A 17,265-nucleotide genomic window follows, 5' to 3' on the forward strand; every position below is an offset into this window, starting at 1 on the left:
TTCCAATCAAGTCTCCACTGGTGATTTTTGGCCAGAGTGAACTGTGATGACTGGGGGACCATGGGTTGCCAGGGATTCAGCAGGGGCTGACCTCATGCTTAGGAAGCACCTTCATTCTCTTTCAGGCCAATTATAGTCTCTTTTTTCTATTCACATGTTCCTATGATTTTGGGGGGACAAATTTTAGCCAAAGGCCTGAAACGTGGGGTCCCACAAAGAGAGCAGACATACTGCACTGGCATAGAGTCCCTGTCTGCAGGAAGTGGGGCAGGGGCACTCCTGGATTTGAGCAAGTTGTTTCTCCATCAGACCACAGCTCTGGGCCTAACCACTGAATTCAAATCCATCTCTTTAAAATATATATATTTTTTGAATCACCATAAGATTACAGTTACAAAGTTGTTTGTGATTGGGTTTCAGTCAAACAATGTACCAACACCCATCCCTTCACCATTTCCCACCATCAATATGCCCAATTTCCCTCCGCACCCAACCCCTCCCCACCCAATCTGGTCCTGCAGGCTACCTCTATGGCAGACACTTTTCTTCTTGTCCCCCCCCCCCCGCCTCTCTCTGTCCTCTTTTTATTTTCCTTTTAGGCACCGTGGTTTGCAGTGTTGTTAGTGAAATGGTATGTTACATATCAAACCCATCTCTGCTTAGTGTGGTGTCCCTGGAGCTTGTCTTCTTTTTCTTGCTCTTTCACTCTACTCTTTTCCCCATGGTCCATCCTGGGAAAGAAGTTCACTTGCATTGGGTTCAGGTAATGGAGAAACTGGGCAGGTTAGCAGAGGGTAGGGAAGAAATAGGGCCACAGTCTCTCTCTCCGGTGGGGAGGAGAGGCACCTAGGCCATTCTCCAGGCACCTTTTCTCATTGTTCTCATTTTCTGCTGGTGTTTCCACCTAAGGGAATTTGGACACAGGCTGCTGCACTGTCCTTTGTGATTCCCCTTCTCTCTTCTGTACCTTTGGAAACAGTATTCAAGAAAGGAAGAAAAAGAAAGAAAGGGAAAGGAAGGAAGGAAGGAAGGAAGGAAGGAAGGAAGGAAGGAAGGAAGGAAGGAAGGAAGGAAGGAAGGAAGGAAGGAAGGAAGGAAGAAGGAAGGAAGGAAGGAAGGAAGGAAGGAAGGAAGGAAGGAAGGAAGGAAGGAAGGAAGGAAGGAAGGAATCAAGATATAGGCATTTTATTCTTAATTATCCTCCTTCCCTTCCTTTTTCCATATAAGGGCCTGAGGATGTGTTCCCACTAAGGCTCTGTAGTGTTGGGGATATCCAGGCCCCCCCAGTGGTGCTGGGTGTCTTGAGGACTGCACGTGGCAGTGTTCAGGGGACTGTGTAATGCCGGGAATTGAATATGTTGGGTGCATGCTAGGCAAGTGCTTGAACATCTGTATTATCGTCCAACCCTGAAATATTTTAACTTTTATTAATTTTTATTTTCTTCTCGTATTTCTGCTCTAAGAGTTATTCTCAGAACTTTTTTCTCTCAAAATTTTACTTAGTTAAAGCACCCTGAATTACAAAGTTAATCATGGTTGGGTTTTTTACATACAGTGTTCTGCCACCAATCCTGCCACCAGCATTGTCAACACCCTGCACCAGTGTTTCTAGATTCCCTCCCCTCCCCTGCCCACAGCTCCATCCTGCCACCTGCACAAGTACCTTTTAAATTTGGTTATTAAAGTTTGGGCCTCTCAATTTCAGTGTTGACTCTGTGGTTTGGATATTTAGCTCTATCATTCCTTAACACAACCACACAACCACGCACCTGAATTCTCTTGAGCCCTACCCTTGCTGCTTCTCGTCTATCCTCAGAACTCTGAAAAGGTTTTCTCAAATCCTTGAAGACACAGATAAGTTAAATCATAAATTAATCCTGAGCCGTGCTGTATAACATAGTACAAGTTGTTGTGTCCTAGTCCTCATGTTTTTAATTCTGCTGATATCTCCCCAAATTAAATGTTCCACATACCTTTGTTTGCCTTTATTTTCAGTTGACTTTGAATTCCAGGGCTGCTTCTGACACATTTGCCCAGTAATGATTCTATTTTGTGTATAATTTTAATACTTATTACCTTACAATTTATTTACTCTCATGACCATAAAATAACAATATTTTATCTGTATTATCATACCCAATATATTTTTATTAAGAACATGTGGTGAGCATTGTTATAGGTGCTTGAGAAAAAACTCAATGTGAATAAGAGCTGTATACATATATAATTAACTTAAAACTAAAGTGATAGAAATAGTCTGCATCTTACAGCAAAGTATTCATGATGTTTTCCTCACTGTTTATGGAGTGTTCTCAGAGTGGCTTGATACCTGCCCCCAGCTTTATTTCTCCCTGTGAAAGGAAGAGTTATAGTGAAAGAAAGACCAGTTTTATTTACCATTAATCCAAGGAGGTAGCATGGTAGAGGGTGATGAATTAAGATAGATCCAATTTTAAATCCTTGCTCAATAACCTTCTTTACAATATAACCTTGGGCAAGATTCTTGGCTTTTCTGAGATTCTATTTATTCAACAGTAAAATTTTAGTAGAAGCTTCTATTTGCATGTCTGTTGTAAAAAATTGAGATAATATATCTATGTCCACATCTCAATTATCATGTATATGTATCCCCCAGTGGTAGTCATTACCTTAGGATTCTATCTCTGGGTGGATGTGACTATTAGGTATTTTTAAATCAGTAATGATTCTATATTAAAAGTTAGGTACTGGACTCATACTTAAAAAATGCTGGTTTATGGATTTATGGACGTTATAGACTTATTTATGCTGCACAGATTAGAGGCAAGATGGCACTGACGCCACCCGACCCCGTGGTGCTCTCCCAAACCCAGCTCACCCTTAGACAACGTGTGACACAGCACGCCAGGCATGGAACTCTATGCGTGATCCCTGCTGGAACTCTACTCGTGATTCCTGATGGACATCACCGGCTATTTTGTAAGATTCGGACAAAATGGTGTTGGTGGGGCACAGAGAAACTGCGGTGGCAGCTGCCATAGCATCGCCACCTGCCCAGCCAGGCCGCGTCACACTGTGCCATCAGACATAGAGCCGTGAAGGCAGTGCGCACAGTGCCTCATCCACTGTAGGGTGCTGTCAGCCAACCACCGAATGACCTGGGACTTGGCACAGGTGTTCAACCTGGCACAGACCCTCCACATTAGGTCCTGCTCTGCCAGCTACTCAACAACCTCCGGGCGTGCTCCATCAACCTCAAGGAGATCAACCTAGGCCGCAGATGTCCCAGGTGCTGCCCAGAGACAAAGACAGGTGCATGTTTGTCAGTGTGCAGATATTTACAACATGCCAGTCAACCAAAAGTCTATATTTGGTAGACTGGGAACACCTGTAAAGGCGATTAGAGGCTACTCCAAAAGTCTCTGTCCCTCTCGGAGAGCCCAGCAAGCTACCGAGAGTATCCCGCCCACACGGCAGAGACTGTCAAGCTACTTGTGGTATACTCAATATGCCAAAAAACAGTAACAATGACGGTCCTCATTCCCCTGACCCTGAAAGAGCCCCCAGTATGCAATTGGGCTACAATAGCACTCGACAGGGACGAATGGAGATGGTACTGGCATCTAAAATCGATGAACAGGATGACAGTGATACAGTGATACAGTGATGGACTTTTATTAAACCACAGGTTACTATTTCTTTCACAGTGCTTGAAACTCTTTCCCCCTAAGTTAAAGGGAAAAATAGAGTGGTACAATTCTGTCATTAGAAAATGGACAATAATAGTGACCTAAAATTGTCCATGCTGTGAACTAAAGAATTTGTGGAAGATTTCTTTTTTAGACACATACATATCAATAATTTTCTCCAAGGAAACCAACACACTTTGCCAAATGTAGCTTTAAGGAACAAAAGAGGGCTTATTCAAAGATAATTCTATTTAACTCTTCTGAGATAGATCTGAAGCAATTATGTCATATTTAGAAGACAAATAAAGAATATTAAATCAGCACTCTATATTCTTTCCCTTTGCTGGAAAGGGAAATTGAGGTCCAAATAAATCATTCATCTGTTGAGAATCAAGAAGCTGGAATATGCTTGGCCATGGGGTGACTTGACAACCAAAATTGAATTTAAACCACGCCCATGCAACTCTGTTATGGCACTATCTGAAGATATGTACATAATCAGTACATTAGTTGGGCTGTTAGTGTTAAGCAGCAGAATCTAACTTTTAGCAGAAGACTCTTCTTATAGGGCATCAGGGCTCTTATAGAACCTTTGCTGAGATAAACCAAAATGGAGGTGGAATGTCTTGGAACAGTGTCTCCAGACACCACAGAAATGAAGTGGTGTATAAACCATTGCCCTAAAACATGACCGAGTGCTTGACTGCACATGTCATTCTTATGACCCAGGACCCTGTCATCCCGACTCTGCTGAAGCTGCCACCTGCAAAAATAATTCTCTTCTAATAAGCTTCTCAGTCAAAATCCAGCATAGGTGCTTCTGATCCATGGATTCTGTATCACTGTCAGAAATGCAAAGGCAATTGATCAAGTGACTTTCTAAAAATGTTATACTGTATAATGGGAAATAAAGATACATCACCTCCAGGAAGACCAGTCAGAGAAACCTCTTGGGGTTACCGTAAGCTAAAACCTTAAGTTTTTAGCAACTTCAACATTGTGGCCCCAGAGTGCCACTCTGCAATTTTGCTTTTTTTATTTTCTATCATTTACATTTTATAGAAAATATTTGTCATGTTTTACGTGATCAGAAATTTGGAACTGTCTATTCATTTCTCTGTTTGTCTTCTGTGTCTCTTCTTATTGGACTTGATTGTGGCTACCATCCTCTTCCCATTATACCGTTAAAATTCAGATACTTATGGGCAAGACAGATAGTAGTACATTGGTAAGGCACTAGTCTCCTGCACAGCTAATCCAGGTTCAATCCCCACTGTAAAAAACTAAGGAACGCCGAGGGGCGAGTGCACTCGCGGGCTCTCCGGGCGGCTCTGTCTCACCACCCACGTTCGGTGCTCTGGAACCACAGTGTGTAGACTGGATCGGGACGGCCGGTGGTCAAGGACAGGCGAAGGAAGAACGAGGACCAAGCTGGTTGCTGATTAGTTACCGTTTATTCAATCTTTCATCTTTCTCATCTCCCGCACTCCCAGCTCCAGCCTCTCTCTGGATCTACTGCTCAACTGCTGCCTCCCTCCGGCTTCTCTCTCTTCTCCTACTTGTCTCTCCCCCCTTGCCCTCTAGGCTACAACCAGCCAGGTAGCCAAATCAACATAAGAAAGCCCTTCCTGAGGGCAGGGCACTCCAAAGCCCTTCCTCACTCTTAAGGTTTTTTTCTTTTCCTTAGTCCAGGAATTTATTAACATCTTAATACTAGTTATTTTTGTATGGACATAGCAAGGGATACATTGAGGCTTGCAAGGCAGCTCTCCTGGCAACATCTTGCCACAGGCTCAGACCACAGCACTCAGGCCAGATTAATCATTCCTCACCCTAGCAGGGTCCAAATCTAGTATCACTGTTTGGATCATGACAGCATTTGTCCATGATCAAGCTCTTAACTTATAGTTAAGCATTAGGCACTTTGGCCAGGCCCATCTCGATGCCAGGGTAGCACACAACTCACCGCTTGCCCTGAGTCCTTCTTGTCCCACGTCGGGACCGTGCTTTGGGGGTGCTAGGAAGTAAGGGCAGCTGAGGCTTAGGTCAAGAGAACAGATGCCCTGAAGGAAAATATCATGTAGAGTCAAATGACTCCCAGGTTACAAAAGCATAACATTTGTTAAGTCTTCCTGTGTCCATACAAAAAGGACTTGCTATGAATAAACTATGCAAAGGACTCAAGGAGAAGAGAAAATCATTATTTACAAGTCAACAGAACACTAAGAAAGAAGCTACAAATAAACAAAGAGGAATAGGAGCACTGTAACGGGAGTAACCCAATAAACCTAAACTACTGAGGCTATGTTATCCTACACCCCACCACAACATATGGTTCTTCTGAGCATTGCCAGGAATTATCCCTAAGCCCAGAGGCAGTAGTGAACACTAAGCATCATTATCTATGGACCCCAAACAATAAAAAATCCAGATATTTTATTGGTAAGAAACAAACTTCAACTCAAAATAAGATAGGAGGGCAGGCTTGGCTGATTCAATGCCTCAGTTATACCATCGAGGGTCAGGTTTCTTGCCTTTTTTGATCTTTATCTTGTATAACAGCAGCACATTTTCCTCTCTATGCCAAAAACAGTGACAACAAGTCTCAAAATGGAGACATTACTGGTGCCCGCTTGAGTAAATTGAGGAGCAACGGGATGATAGTGACAGTGACAGTGACCCATGAACAGTGTGAATATGCTCTTCCTTGTTCAAGCTCAGTGAGAGATTACAAGGAACCCATACTCTTCTATTCACCTCATCAGGTCTGACTTTTTCAGGTGCTCATTTTCTCAGAGATCCTCGGAAGGATCATGGATGGATTGACCTCAAGCTAGATTACTGAGCCTGTTATTGAAAAAGGGCATGACATGATGGCTGATGTGAAAGCTCAGACTTCCCCAAAAAATATCAGAAAGGAGAAAAGAGATGCTATGTGCAAAACAATGGTATTTTCTGTAGTCACAACTTTTTACAGTCACACCCGTTTAAACACTGATCACGAAAAAGATAAGCTAGTCCAATCATTTTATTTGATTGGACTTGGTCAGCAAATATATTATTGAGTAAATGTAGTGAGTATGATAGCTTGAAGCGTGGACTCTGGATTATTATACTTACTATAATCTTATGTTCACTATACAATTTAGGGATTATCATTAGAATTTCTGGTGGTGTGTATTGCTTAAAGTGAATGTTCTAGCTTGGTCACAAAGTTATGTAGTCCCATAAGAAATTTTAGTTATTGTTGCAATTGAAATATACACGGGTCTCTTATAACTTTGCAAATGTGAGCTGAGTTAATATCCCTGAGTATAAAGACACCCCCCCAAATATATCATTTCTGGGGCTGCAAGAAAGAGTGCTGCATTTGTCTTCTAAGATTTCTGAAAAAACTACCATAGACTGGTGTAGAAATTTGTTGTTTTACTATTTTGGAGGTTGTAAGCCTAAAATCAAGGTCAGCTTAGTTCCTTATGAGGATTTTGGAGGGTGGGGGACATTTTATTTCAGGCCTCTCTTCTAGGCCTGCTTATGTCTGCTCTCTTGATATTTCTTTGTATATTTCCCCTCCCTGTCCAAATTTTCTCTTTTTATAAGGATACCAGTTATATTGTATCAGGACCCAGGTAATGAAATCATACTAATGTGATGCATCATCACTGTCATCACTGTCATCCCATTGCTCATCGATTTGCTCAAGCAAGCACCAGTAATGTCTCCATCGTGAGACTTGTTGTTACTGTTTTTGGCATATCGAACATGCCAAGGGTAGCTTTCCAGGCTCTGCTGTGCAGGTGGGATACTCTCGGTAGCTTGCTGGGCTCTCCGAGAAAGATGGAGGAATCAAACCCAGGTCGGCCTTGTGCAAGGAAAATTCCCTACCCGCTGTTCTACCACTCTAGCCCACTAATGTAATTCTGTAAAAACCCAGTTCACAGTTTGAGTACTGGGAATTTGGTCTTAAACGTATGAATGATGGGGATGGAGGTGTTGCACAATTTATCTCCTCACAAAAACAAACCCTTCTTTGTGGCCAGAACTTGTGGGAGAGACACTTTCAAGACAGTTAAACTTACAGGGCTTCTATTCATCTCTTTTTTCAGTTTCAGAAACGAATCATATATAGATTTTTTTGGAGATACCCAAGAGAGAAAGCAATTACTTCTACCAAGCTAGAGAGACCTCTTTGGGAAGGAAGTCTTATTTATATTTGATCTGCGGAGTAGGTTAGATTTAGCCTCACAAAGATGTTAAAGTTAGGGAATGACTGTAAGAAGAGAAAAGTAAAAAGCTGAGTGGCAATTTGGAAGCTAGTGTAGTGATCTGATATAAGATGTTAAGTTCTTGTGAGGAATCATTATTGCATAGAAAGAAAAGTCTGGCTAAGTCTCAACTTCATGGATGCATAAGGCCTGGTTATTATGATCAGAAATAAAAGGGAGAATATATTGATTTTGGTAGAAGTCTCTCCTGTTAGAGTTACAGTCATCTCTTTTTCTCAAGTATATACTACATTATGAACTACTCTAGCAGCATCACTTTTTTTTGGACACTGTGGGATATTTGTGATCATTATGAATTATTAATGGACAAGGGACATCAAGTAGTAGACTTTCCTTTTTACAATGATTAGAACACATGTATATGAGAAAAATGAGTGGTGTTAATAATGAAGTAATATGTGTAATGAAGCCAGATAACTATGTCACTATTTAAATGTGTTTTGAGTCTGCAGTTGGAGACAGAGTCAGTACCTGGAGGAAATCTATAGAGCACATAAGAACTATCTGTTAAGGCAAGAAATTTAAAGACTGAATAGGAGGGAGGGCGCTCAACCAGCATATATATGTATATATATACATATATATATGTGTTTTATATATATATATATGACATCAAAACTGAGTGGAGACTAATAGTCCCAGACCAATAGTCAACACTTCTAGTTATGTTTTCCCTTCTGGAAATTTCCTAATTCTGTGAATAAATGCTTTCTATGGAATCACCTTTGAAGTGAGCCCAGCTTTTCTTGATCATATCATCCTTCAGAAAGGGATCATTCCTTGACTAGCATTAAGTAAGCTAGCAGAAAACAGGAAGGATTCCTGAAAGCCTTTCTGATTTTCATCTCTCTGCATCTGAGTAATGGAAAGGAGGGAGAAGTAATAACACTCTTTAGAGAACCACATTATATAGTCTTTATTTACATTTTGTTTAATTCTATCTTGCTGTGGAAGTGGAATGTGGGCCCATTTGTTATCTGTATCTACTAATACTGTCACGCTGGCTTTTGTTGAAAGTCCACAGATAATGACTCTAAATTCTCTCGTATTGATTCTGTGATATTCTTAATATAACTGTCAAAGAGAAAATGTATTCGTTCATTTAATTCATCATCATAATAATACTTATTCATTTTAAAAACCATTTCATGATAGACACGTTACATACACCATTTCAACTTTCACAACCAGGTGACAAATGTAGGCATGCATTTTTAAAACATTTTCTAGACAGAACTCCCAAATGTATTTATAATTATCTTCATTTCCTTTTCTGTCTCTAAATTAGGCAAGCCACATAAAAATCAGTATTTGTCATAAAACACTACCTGCAAAATATGGTTGTAGAACTTTCAGCATTTTAAGGTGAAAAGTCTGGGAAAGTTTTCCAGAGGTCATAAAATTCTTGTTTTTCTTTCTCACAATAACTTTCTTAAAGCTCACAAAACTCCAAGGTTTTGATTGGAGTTTTATCAGTCATTGATAGCTGACTCAGGAGGATGCCTGTTTTGAACTGTTGTGTGCTGTTCACTGAAGTATATCAGTACAGAATGTCCAATATGATTATGTAAGCTTGAGGACAGCACTCTATGCTTCTCTACTCAGAGATCTCCACATAACTGATGGTCAGGGATATGACAGGAGCCAGAGTTCTATCATGATTCTTTTGCGTGGCTTTGTGGTATGGTATTACAGTCTTCTTGACCTCGTTTTTTATTTATTTATTTATTTATTTTTGCTTTTTTTGGTCACAACTGGTGATGCACAGGGGTTACTCCTGGCTCTGCACTAAGGAATTACTTCTGGCAGTGTTCAGGGGACCATACGGGATGCTGGAAATTGAACCTGGGTTGGCTGCATGCAAGCAAACATCCTACCTGCTGTGCTCCAGCCCCAACTTCTTGACCTCTTATTTGTTCACTTCTCAATATTATAGTACTTAATGGATGGGGGAGTATTTGTATCTGTATCTTACTGTATTGAATAAAGTTGTCAACACTTGTCATCATCCTTGTCTTGTTCCTGATCTTACAGGAAATATTCCAGCTTTTCAGTATTGTAGACAATGTGGTAGATTTGTCCTATGTTTTTTGTGACTTGAGGCACATGCTTCTGTAACCACTCTTAAGGTTTAAATTTTTATCGTAAATGAATGTTAAACTTGGTGCTTTGTTTTATTTTTTGAGGGGATAGGTGGCTTTTGGGCTACATCCAGTGGTGCTCAAGGCTTACTCGTAAAGGGGTTTGTGCTCAGTGATGACTTCTGGTGGTGCTCAGGAGATCACATGTGGTGCCACGGATAAAACTGGGATCAGCCACGTGAAAGACCAAGTGCCTTAACTCCTGTACTGTATCTCTTGTCTTATCTGAATGTTAAGTTTTGCTATGTGATTTTCTCTATCTCTTAAAATTACAGTAATTTTAATCTTTCATTGTGTTGGTGTCCTATTATTGCACTGTGGATTTGCACACATTTGCAAGTATAAGAATCCTTGCATTTTAAAAATAAATCCCACATTATGGCGTATGATTTTTTAAATATATTATTGAACTTAATGTGTTAATATTTTGTTAAGAATTTTTTATATGTTGTCAGAAAAATTGATCTATAGTCTTCTTGTCCTGTGACATTGTTTCTCTTTTGCTATTTTTGGAAGAGTTTGAGGATTGATACATTTTATTGTTTTTGAATGTTGAGATAGAATTTCCTAGTGCATTCATCTGTTCCTAGACTTTTGTTTATTAGGAATTTTTTAAATTATAGGTTCATTGTCCTTAATAGTAATAGTTCTATTCAGAATTAGACCCATGTCATGATTCAGTATTGATAGGTTATATATTCTGTAAATTTATCCACTTACTCAAATTTATCAGATTTAGTGATATATAATTGTTCATACATGGATTTTATTATGTTTATCCTGAAGTCTGGGGAAACATTTATGCAAAGTAATTTCACTTGCTTAAGATTTCACAACTAGAAAAGAGCTGTACTGTACTGCATGATGCTATCGTATCCTCTATTCTGTCATTGAATGATGGGGTGAAGGAAGGTTCCTAGGCCAGTGCAGAAGACCCTGTACTCTGTATCTATCCTGGTATTCATACAGGGCAGTGGAGAGAGCCCTGCACTCTGCATTCATACTAGTATTCATGTCATTATTTCAGTGTCAAGTGTATTCCATACAGAATTTACTGAGTGCGCCATTTCTCTTTTCACAGAACATTGATTCAGCGATGTGAAGACAGCTGAACAGATTACAAATTATTTCTCCCTTTAGTTCCAAGTTTTGCTACCTTTTGACTGAATCTATTTAAGAGATGTGTGCATTATGCAATTATAACTTGCAAATAGAGTTGTTGCTTGTAGAGTCCTTGTATCTCCAGGGTGCTCCTCAAGGATCCAGCCTGTTAGGACCCAGAGAACAAGGTCAACAAGACAGGGCCGACTGGCTACAGGGGGGAACAATCACCAGCTATGATGGGTGTGGTATTAGAATTTTGTCCATGAGAAATTATCAACAGTATTGTTAATCACAGAATCTCTAAATTTTTTTGTAAGTCACCAGGTAAGTTCTTTATTTCCCCTGAAAGTGTTGCTACCAGAATAAATAATTTTCATAGTGATACTGGTCACAGGGAGCAGAGATCATTCCCTGGTGATGATTGGTGTATTTGGGGGGGCATGACATTAGATGGGTTGGAGCGATAGCACAGTGAAAGGGCATTCGCTTTTCACGCGGACGACCCGTTTTCGATTCCTCCGCCCCTCTCGGAGAGCCCGGCAAGCTACCGAGAGTATCGAGCCCCCATGGCAGAGCCTGGCAAGCTACCCGTGGCATATTGGATATGCCAAAAACCAGTAACAAATAAGTCTCACAATGAGAGACATTACTGGTGCCCGCTGGAACAAATCGATGAGCAACGGGATGACAGTGACAGTGACAGTGACATTTGATGCTAGGCGTCAATGAAATAACTCAATGAAATGCTCAGGAACTTCCAGGGCCACACCTGGAGTTGTTGCAGGGCAAATGAAAGATATGATGCTGAAGATTGAACTTGGTCTCTAACCACAAGGCAGGCACTCTACTCCTTTGAGCTATCTGTCCAACCATCACTATTTAATTTAAAAAGAAAACTGTGAACACATCACTTAATGTACTCTTACTCTTCACCTGTTTAACTGAGCAGTTTTCAACACCCTGCAAAATGCTTTCCTTCTTTCATATGTTTAATTAAATACAACGTAGTACACATAGACCCTTGTGTCGTGTCCACATAACAAATAATTTTGTTCATTTTCCCTTAAGGGGATGTTTAAAATTCAAAAGGGAGAGTCTATTCTTTTTTTTTCAGTCTAAACTTCCAGTCCGCTTCTAAAATTAAGATAAATGACTTTCAAGAGATGGTAAGTTTTCTTACACACCAGGATTTTTGTTTACAAAGCATGGTCCTAATGAGGTTAATACAAATGTATTTGGAACAAATGGACTGAATAACTTTGAAACATAAAGCTTAAATGTAATGGAAAAACTGAATGGGAAAATGTTTTAAATTTTACCCAATACAGATATGTTCATGATATTCTTATGATGAGTACTCAGTTCCAAATACAGTTTCATACGCATACTTTCACTGTAAGCCAAAATTCTGACTCCAACAACTTATATAATTAATGTGCCATTTGTTGTGTTTTAGAACGTTAAGATACTCCGTTCTAGTCCATGAGCAAGTCACGTTTAAAGTAAATAAATAAATAACATAAAATGTATCTTAATTCCCGCAGCATGTATAATGTGAACCTCATTGTTCACTGAGATCCCACACTATTTATAGTGCACTTGATGCTGGCATTTGACAGGCAGCCATCTGGGGACACCACAAGAGGCCATTTTAAAAATGCAAACCTTCAATAAGATCAAAGTGTGTACAGAAGTATTAAATTATACCCGGATGGAAAAATATGTTTCCTCAGTCTTTTATGTGAAATTTAACATTGATACACGCTCTGTGAGTTTTCATTTCCATGCATGCACACAAAATCTGTGCCACTGACAGGAAGATGGCTGGGTGGGGTGGGGGGAAACCCAAGATTCTAAACTGGGATCACATGTCCTTTCCGGTCTCTAACTGTGGCATTCATCTGACATAATAGAGACTCAGAAACACAGTGCGCCTTCACTCTGCAGGGGTTACAAAGCTGTTCAGTGTAGGAAATCAGCACGTGAATATCTCTTCCTCTAGCTAGAAAATGAAAAACACCTGACACTTGAGAACTGTTAGTACATGATTTGAATGCCATTAGGGGCTGCTCCTACACATTTCACATTACAGCTGTGGAGTATGTAACCCATGAATAGCACTTGTGTTATGTTTGCTTTAGAAAACTGTGTTGATCCCTCCAGGCGCTCTATTTGCAAGTGCTCCCACGTGAGGCATAGAGCAGGGGGGAACTGAAGCAAACAGATCTGTCTTACAGAGAGACTGTTCTGTAAGGAAATACTTTGAGAGGTTGGAGAAATGAGTAGCATGCCTCCCACTCCAGTTGTAACTTTTAGAAGACTATGGCCAAGGAGCTCTTTCATTGACAAAACAAAAACTATTCATTCAAGGCTCAAGACTCAAGTTCTCTGCAACCAGCTCCTTGTGGCTCAGATACTTAATAAAGTTTCACCAGACACTCTGGATTTACTTTGTGGGAGGAGGGTTATCAGGTGAATGTTTTTCTTTGGGAAAGTATTGAACTTTAGGGTTCTTTGAACTGCTGCAGTTGTGAAAAGCGGATCATAAAGTATCTTTCAATGGTGAATGAAGTTTATGTTTCACTTGGATTTCTTTCAGGATGGTTATATTTTAGTATTTCAGAATTGGAATAAAATCTCTTAATTTGTTCCTTTATATAGTGCAATCAAGACCACAGTGATATATTCTAGAAATAGGTGAGCAGATGAATATATTTGCTTTTGAATAGGTGAGTGTGTCATAAAATTGATAACCTGGTCAGTTTGTACTTCAGATCACAATTTTTTTTATTTCAGTTCTATTGATCAGCTTTTTAGGATTTGACTTATTTTTGTTTCTAGGTAGCTATCAGGATAGGCAGGCATTTAAAGGAACAGGGCTTGGAATGTGGTTGGATCTGAATAGGAATATGCCAATTACCAAGCAAAGGCTAAGTGATAGAGAGTTATAGACTTGATTAATGTTTGCTCACATCCACTCTCTTAGGCATTTTACAAGGTAGGTTTTATCCTGAACACTTTATGTATGGACCAAGCTATTAAATAGAGAGAACACTCAGAGTCAGCTTTTTCTAATTCTAATTGAATTAGAAGCTCTTGGACTGGAGCGATAGCAAAGCGTGTATGGTGTTTGCCTTGCACATGGCCAACCCGGGTCCCTCTAGGAGAGCCTGGAAAGCAACCCAGAGTATCACGCCCACATGGCAGAGCCTGGAAAGCTACCCATGGTGTATTGGATATACCAAAAACAGTAACATCAAGTCTCAAAATGGAGACGTTACTGGTGCCCACTCAAGCAAATCGATGAACGGGACAACAGTACTACAGTGCTAAATTGAGGCTCTTAAACATGTTCTTCATTGCCTTTGATACATCATTGTGAAGCATTCTCAAAATTTCTCCCTCTTTAAAAGACTTTTGCTAGTTTTGACATGACAACTGCTTGTTGCATAACTCTTTTTTCTCTTTTTGTCTTCCTTGAATTTCAGCCGCTACACCTGAAATTTTTTAAAACTATCAGTGAGTGATTAGAATCACTGCAGGTTAAGGCAACATCTGCCATCTTAAAAGACTTTCCTGGTGATTCTAATGTGCAGCCAGGATTCAAAACTTGTACTTTATATTGACATAAAATACATAAATTTAGTACTTCACATTTCTTTCTCAGCCATGCTGAAAACTAAAGATTTTCTGTCTTCTTGGAAAAGCAAGCTGATGGTATCTTTATGTATTTCCACATGGGCTTATCAACACACCATTCTTCCTAATTGGTATGCTCAGAGGATGTGTCAAATCTGTCTGCATCTATTTCCCATGTTAAGAAATGTGGGTTAGAACCAGCAACATGGAAGGCAACTAGGAATGAAAAAGAAAACAAAAACTAAAAACAAAACTTGACACAGCTTTGTCTTAAATTTTTCTGTCTAGCACTTGGTCTTAAAATTTTCAGTTTCACAGCAATTCAAGGGTCATCTTGACTTGTCATTCAAAGGATTCCACTTAACTGCTCCTAAGCATCTATAGCCACTTACTTACTGGAGAAGGAGATGAGACCTATGCAAAAATATCTTTATTCCATATTTAACTGTTTCTGCAGGAACATCCTGGCACGGAATTTCTCTCAACTATTGTTATTTTTTTGTTGTTTAATTTATTTTTTGGCTAAATAGACTTCCAGCCTAATTAATTAGGTCTGATTCCTGGACTGGTTCAGCAAACTGGATTTGCAGGGATTCAGCTCTTTTTGTTGGGAATTGGTTAACTTGAATTTCTGTTATTTTCAAATGAGGAAAATCAATGGCACTTTTACATTTATTTAATGATATTTGTTGACAAAACATCAGCCCCATTCCTGAAAGTGCAATATTATCAAGTGTCAAATGTACCTAGAAAACTGTGGTCCATCTCAAGTGGTGCTACCCAGTCAGATGAGATTTTTATTCCAAAGTAAGCCTGTTTTTCTTTCATTGTTTTTAAAGTACATAATTTGGAGATTTTATAGCACAGTGGGTAGGGCATTTGCCTTCCATGTGGCCAACCTAGGTTTGATTCCCCCGCCCCTCTCGGAGAGCCCAGAAAGCTCCCGAGAGTATCCTGCCCTCACGGTAGAGCCTGGCAAGCTGCCCATGGCGTATTTGATATGCCAAAAACAGCAACAAGTCTCAAAATAGAAACGTTAATGGTGCCCGATCGAGCAAATCGATGAACAACAGGAGGACAGTGTTACAGTGTTCTAATTTGGAGACCTATGTGAAATCAAATTTCATTCCGTGTGATTAATCTACAGTGAGCTTTGGGAATGGAGGGCAGGTGAGAGAAAGCGAAGCCAAGATTTCTAAGATATGCAGATCTTCTGGTTGCCCCTCCTGATTTTCTCACCTTACTTTTTTTTTTGTTGTTGTTCTTCTGGGAGGCTGATCAGCATGGACTACATTATCAGGCATCCTGTATTATATCCACTCTGCCTTTTTGGAATTATTAGCTGATTATCAGGTTCTGGTATGAAAATTAAGTAAGGATATTCATCATTTTTCTTCCTTCCTGGATCATGGAAGTTTGGAACATTCCTTCACTAAAGGTTCAAGTTTTCATTATGTGGGCTTCCAATAAAGCCATTTACTCCAAGTTTGTGTAAATGTTGCCTCCTGTCCTTCTACGCCTAGGGGAGCTAAATGACATTTTGCTATTTCTGAGCTCTGGATATGTACTCTTCTTTGTTTTCTCCAAACCTTCCCACATCCTCATTAATAGTTCGTTACTCAACTTCCCCTATCTGGAGTGAGTGTGTGATTAGCTGAAAAGAATAAACTCTCTTTAGAAGTAATACTAAAAATCATAGCATCATTAAATTTAGATATCCCTGATATTCTTATTGGGAAGCACAAACTTAAATTTTATCTTAAACTACTGACTTTCTTTCAGTTACTTTCTTGACATAGTATTTATTTATCCCTCCATTCCTTCCTATTTTCCTTATTGCCTTTCTAGTTAACTTCCTCTTATTTATATTTTTCTCTTTTATATACCTTTCCCTCTAACCATTCCTTTTACTCTCCTTTTTTCCTTTCTACTTCCTTCATTCCTTTCATCCACCCAACTTTACTTTCTATTTTACATAGGAAATTTTGATAATCATAGATATTTTTGTCTAGAAGTACAAATTTAGCAAAAGAAAAAGTGGAGCATCTTCAGGATAATATATTAATATGCCACCTTTTTCAAAAAATGTTTATCATCTGTCACTGTCACTGTCATCCTGTTGCTCATCAATTTGCTTGAGTAGGCACCAGTAACATCTCCATGTGAGACTTGTTATTACTGTTTTTGGCATATTGAATATGCCACAGGCTCTGCCGGGCAGGCAAGATACTCTTGGTAGCTTGCCGGGTTCTCCGAGAGGGGCAGAGGAATCGAACCCGGGTCGGCCTCGTGCAAAGCAAATGCCCTACACGCTGTGCTATAGCTCCAGCGATAAACTATAATGATATAGCTTATCATTATAATTACAAATAAAGGTTGATCAGTAGCATTCACTAGTTTTGATTGCCAACTATTTTTATTCATCTA

This window comes from Sorex araneus, chromosome 6 (genome assembly GCF_027595985.1).
Source record: "Sorex araneus isolate mSorAra2 chromosome 6, mSorAra2.pri, whole genome shotgun sequence".
Taxonomy (NCBI): domain Eukaryota; kingdom Metazoa; phylum Chordata; class Mammalia; order Eulipotyphla; family Soricidae; genus Sorex; species Sorex araneus.